The following is a 6,242-nucleotide window of genomic DNA, read 5'->3' on the forward strand; positions in this document are numbered from 1 at the left end:
TGATCGCCTGAGAAATGCGGAGTCGACTGGTGACTGGTGAATACTTGAGGCAGGACAGATTGCGTGGGCCGTAAGGAATGTGACCAAAGCCCACTAGTGTGCAGATTCCATCGGTCCACACACACAATCGCCAGATGTGTTCTAACCAAATCAAACTAGACGCTTTAAATTTTAATCAGGTCCTCAATCTCTTAGAGCCTTTACATGTGAAATCTCAGACATCTAATCATTTGGTGCATCGGTTTTTCTCTTCACAAACTTGAAACAGGTTGCGAACCTTGCTCACCACCGCCGGTTCGTTTTCCGAGGAACTGTCACAGTGTAACCTCGGCAGCCCGGAGGGGTGAGAGGCACTTGAGGGTTGAGGCACAGTTTGAGAGTAAAGGGATATTTGCATATTGTTCTAAAAAGCATGTCACTTTAGATTTATAAGTCAAACTATTTTAGATTTGTTCAAATCCATATAAAGAATACTAGTATTTATGATACAAAATATGCATCTTTCCATTAGTCATAATATATTTTCACAGTATACCTATTCTATCTTATAAATATTGATATTATTCTCTATAAATATTGTCAAATTTTAGATAGTTAGAGTGACATACTTTTGCGACAGAGGGAGTAGAAACTACTATGATTCTTGCTGCTCAGTTTGGTCCATAGAACAAAGAAGAAATGCACACTTAAAAAATTAATCACACTGTAAGAAACAAGTTCTATCGAAGAAGATAATCTAACTCAGGGACGGAGCTAGCCGGCGGAGCCACCGGTGTCAGTTCTGTACTAGATACGTACCGGTGTCAGCTTAATGTAACAGCAGCATGCAACAGTGATTCTTCACTGATTTTGCAGCAACTCGCCGTTGTCAGCTGACAACGACAATTAGCCTGGCTCCGCCCCTGATCTAACTGGAGAGAAATGTTCAAATCAAATAATTTTTTGAAGTTTTCCTAGATTTTCATTATCTCACATCGTTCTCGTTCATAGTTTGCTGCCGGACTTCCAAAGGAATCAAGAGAAAATATAGTGCAGTGTGGCGTCACGAGGAGATAAATTGTGGCAGTGGCACAGTGTCAGTGTCGTAACGTTTCGTTATGATTTGGGAACACGGCAAGCAATCAAGTGGACGACGTAGGCACGTAGCAACGTTAGGGAAGAAAGCTGCACAGAAGCAAAAAGGAGCCAGGTGAGCGTCTGACCACTTGAAGGACGAGGCAAGTCCGCTATATTGTGTATGATCAACGTTAGAGAAGCTGTACTAATGGTAAAATCAAATGTGCTAGTATCACGTTTCTGATTCGGCTGTTAGAAAAGATTTAGTAAAGAGCATCTCCAGCAATCTCTTCCCCAATCCAACTACTATATTGGGAGAGTTGATAAGAAAATAGTGCTCCATCGGTCTTCCTTTAACCTTCCCTTTTCGCAATAATTATTGGGACAACCCAATAATTCACCTCAACTCTCCCTAAACAAAGGAGAGGCTAATATGGTAGTTGGATTGGGATGAGATTATTAGGGGACTGTAAAAACAACTTTTCCAATAATAATGAAAGCGATATTGGAATATTTCTATTAACTAGTTATTAGGAAATATTTATTGAAAAACTGCTGGTATGTTCGTATCTTCCATATTTTTCCCACTCGGTCCAGCCATGGAACAAAAAGATGGGTGCACCACGCAAGCATCTCCAAGGCTGGGTGTCACATACCAATGGTCTACATAAGCAGCAGAATGCCTCCCTACAATCTAGCATTAATGATTTTGATGTTGCCGCTGAAGTTAGAGAACTTATAGGAGCTGAGCGAGATCAACTTGCCATGGAAGAGATCATCTGACTAAGCTTCTTCGCGAGGAAGAAACTAAATATTATCAGCGAGTAAAAGCAACCGACATTCTTCTAGGAGATAATAACATTAGATATTTTCAAATGATTGCTAATGGCAAATGTAGGGAAAAATCTTCTCCCTAGACCATGAGAATGAAAAGATTTTTTCCAATGAAAACAGGAGGGGAGTTCCCCTAGTGATTATATATATTAACTAGCAAATATGCTCATACATTGCTACAAGTAAAAAAAAGTTAGACATCCCAAGTTGGTGGGCTAAAAATTATTCATGATAATAACTCTATGTTGGTGGGCTAAAAAAATTATATTTCTCTCTTTACATCTCTCTTGAGCTCCCACCTACTGGATAGTGAGAAATCAGACTTCTTCGGGGGCCGAACTGCAAAATGAGCATCTCATCTTCAACCTCCCAATCCGGTTGACCTGATGGCTAGGCTCACCATCGTCGGGCCGGCTGGGAGCACGCAGGGCGTGGGCGGCTGTGCCGGCAGCGGCGGCAGTGCTGCGGCGGTGCAGGGGCGAGGCGCGGCTCGGGGCCGAGAGGCGACGGGTGCGGGCGCATGGCACGTGTAGGAGGCACGCGGCTCGGCTCGGGCTCGGCGTGGGGAGAGGCGCCGGCCAGGCGTTCGAGGGGCGAGCACCGGAAGGATGCGGCACGATGTGGCACGGCGCAAGAGGGGGGGGCGGGTGAGCAGGAGCTCGGGGTCGACCATGGCCGGCCAGCATGGACAGAGAGAAGAAGAGAGAGAAGGAAGAAGGAGGGATCATGAGAAGCGGGAAATAGATGGTGAAGTTCAAGTTCATGTCCGAACGCTATTTCTTCCTACGGCCGACCGTTGCAACGTAGCCAAGCAGCAGCTGGACATAGGCGGATAAAACCGAGTTGCCTATAGTTAGCACCATGGGCCAACTTGTTAATGAGATTAGGTTGGACTAAACCAAAAAAGTGGGCAAAATTGTTCCTCACTTTAATAATAGGTATAGATTATAAAAGGAACGAAAAGAAAAGTGTACAAGACAGACTTCAAGAAACAAAAAAGGAAACAAAAAGATAAGAAAAATTACAACATGGAGTCAAGCCATAATTGCATAGAAAGCTTGAGGGCTGATTTTGCCCTGAGAATAACTAGAGTAAATTCTTTCTTGAACAATCTCTAACATAAGTTTACTTCCGGTGTGATTCCCTTGACAATAAGATCATAACTGAACATCCAAATACTCCAGCTCATGACAATGATGATATCGATGAAGAAAGGTTGATTAATCTGATGTTTGAGACTTGAGAGCGCGACAAAAGGCTCCATTGAATCAATTATTAGATACAATAGCATCCAGCAGCCTTGAGCAAACTCACAGCTCAAGAAAAGATGAGCAAGTGTTTCTTCACAGGAGAGGGGACATAAAACACAGTTGTAAGATTCCAGCACCATGTTCCTTCTTCTTAGCAAGTTCCTTGTGCTTAGTCTATCCTTCAGTAAGAGCTAGAAAAACACTTTGTGCTTATTTTGACAAGAAGACTTCCATAACCAGTTTAATGCTAGATGCACTTCCCTACGCTTTATCAGTTGTTTATAAGCTTTTGTAGAAGAGAAGAAAGGGGAGCCCTAGATATATGACCATTGATCATGCTCCATGACGTATGGCATGGCCTCCATGTGTAACACGAGCTGTTGTAACTGCTCAAAAGCTTCTGTGGACAAGGGAAGATGGAACAACTGACTGACCTCCTCCTCTATTCTAGCATTTTGGATGAAAAGATTGAGGGGCAGGCCAACCTCAAGAATTACATTACTCGATTCTATAAAGATTTGTCTAGTGCACCTAAGGAATAACTCTTTACTCTAGATGAGTCTAGAAAGGACACTACTGGGCAAAGGGCCTTTTGTCCAGCACCTTTGTACCGGTTGGAATTGGGTTCGGTACTAATGTGAGCATTAGTACCGGGCCTAACGGCTAGTGGCCCAAGGGTGACCCGTGAGACCCTTTAGTGATGGTTGGGGGCACCAACCAGTACTAAAGGGTACACATTAGTACTGGTTGGTGCTCCCACCCGGTACTAATGTGTCACCCTTTAGTACCGGGTGGGGGCACCAATTGTTACTAATGTGTACCCTCTAGTACCGGTTGGTGTCCCCAACCGGTACTAAATTTCCTCGTATAAATCCGCCTCCTTCTTTCTCCTGCCCGAGCTTGAGCTTCACCCTATCCATGGCGCCATAGGGGAGGAGCTGCCGCATTGAAGACTATTTTGTAGGGATTTCACTCATTCAAGTGTTCTAAAGGTTAGAAACTTCATCCTCTCTTGATACATGGTTAGTATACTAAGTTTTATACTTTAGAGTTAGAGTAATTTTTTATTTTTAGAATAAGGTATAATGGAGAAATTTTTCATTTATATGCATGTGTTATTTATGGCTCATATTTATGATTTTTAGAATAAGCTACAATTTTTTGAATGCTATATTTCATATTAGTCAAAGATGTTGATATGAGGTTAGAGGAATAATTTCATAGTTTAGTATTTTTCAAATATGAGCTAAATAAATTATGGCAAATGTGAGCGAGATAAATTGTGGTAGATAATAAGATGAAATAGAGGTACATAATTAGTCATTTTTAAAATAAGTTACAATGGAGAAATTTTTCATTTGTATGTTATGTCTGAGCTAAGTAAATTCTGGGGAAAATATATAATTTATTCATAGTTTAGTTATTTTTCAGCAACATTTGAGTTTGTCATAGTGTATCATGTTGTTTGGGTCTAAAATTTAAATTTTTGTATTTCTATCTAAACTTTCAGCAACATTTTAGTTTAATGGTATTCGTTTCATGTTTGTTATGTTTCATTTATAATTGTATGGATGGTCATAATATCTTTGGTTCGGTAATACTTTGTAGATGGATCGGCAATGGATGTACAATGCAGACAAACGTTCCATGGAGTACATTAATGGCTTGCGTGGTTTTCTCGATCAGGCAGAATTCAACAAACCGCCATCTGGTTTCATTTGTTGTCCATGTAGAAATTGTAAAAATGAGAAGCATTACTCATCTAGAAAGACTATTCACGCCCACATATACAGTTCTGGATTCATGCCTAACTATTTTGTTTGGACCAAGAACGGGGAAAGAGGAGTTATGATAGATGATGATGATGAAAAAGAAGATGACAACATTGCTGACTGGATTGAAGGAGGTGCCTTTGCAGATGCTCCAATGGACGACGCTGAAGAAGAGATGGGCGAGGCAGAAGGTCCTATCTATGATCTAGGTCAGATATTGCGAGATGCAAAGGAAGACTGCGAGAATGTGAAGGAGTCAAAAAGTTTGAGTGTATATTAGATGATCATAAGAAATTTATTGTACCCAGATTGCAAATAAGGGCATAAAAAGTTGGGGACCACATTGGAAATGCTGCAATAGAAGGCCAAAAATGAAGTTTCTGACAAGGGTTTTGATGAGTTAGTGAAAATCATAAGGAACATGCTTCCCAAGGGGAATGAATTGCCATCCCCAACGTACAAAGCAAAAATGGTTGTTTTCCCTCTTGGTTTGGAGGTATAAAAGATACATGCATGTCCTAATGTCTGTATCCTTTATCGCGGTGAGGAATACGAGAAATTGGAGGCCTGTCCTGCGTGCGAGTCGCTGCGTTATAAGATCAGGCGAGATGACCCCGGTGATGTTGAGGGGCAGGCCATCAAGAAGAAAGTTCCTACGAAGGTAATATGGTATTTCCCTGTAGTACCACGGTTGAAGTGTTTGTTTAGAAACAAGGCACATGCAAAGTTGATGCATTGGTAGAAAGAAGAACATAAGCAAGATAAAATGATCAGACACTCGCTGATGGGTCCTAGTGGAGAACAGCTGATAGAGAATTTCTCGAGTTTGAAAAGGATGCAAGGACCATACGGTTTGGGCTAAGTACAGATGGATTCAATCCATTCGCAGAGTTTAGTAGTGGTCATAGCACTTGCCTATGACCTTATGTATGTTCAACCTTTTGCCCTGGATGTGCACGAAGCGGAAGTTCATTATGATGCCGATAATTATCCAAGTCCCAAGACAACCGGGCAATGACATTTATGTTTACCTAAGACCGTTGGTTGATGAACTTCTACTGTTATAGAAAGAAGAAGGTGTACGTGTGTGGGATGAGGAAAAAAAGGAGGCCTTTAATCTACGAGCATTGTTATTTGCAACCATCAATGATTGGCCGGCGCTTGGTAATCTATCCCGATAGTCAAACAAGGGATTCCGAGCCTGCACGCACTGTTTAGATGATACTTGCAGTATGTATTTGAAATATTGTAGGAAGGTTGTGTATATGGGTCATCGTCGATTTCTTCCTGCTAAGCACCCGTGAAGAAAGAAAGGAAAACATTTTGAAGG

This window comes from Setaria viridis, chromosome 6, assembly GCF_005286985.2.
Source record: "Setaria viridis chromosome 6, Setaria_viridis_v4.0, whole genome shotgun sequence".
In the NCBI taxonomy this organism is placed as follows: Eukaryota; Viridiplantae; Streptophyta; class Magnoliopsida; order Poales; family Poaceae; genus Setaria; species Setaria viridis.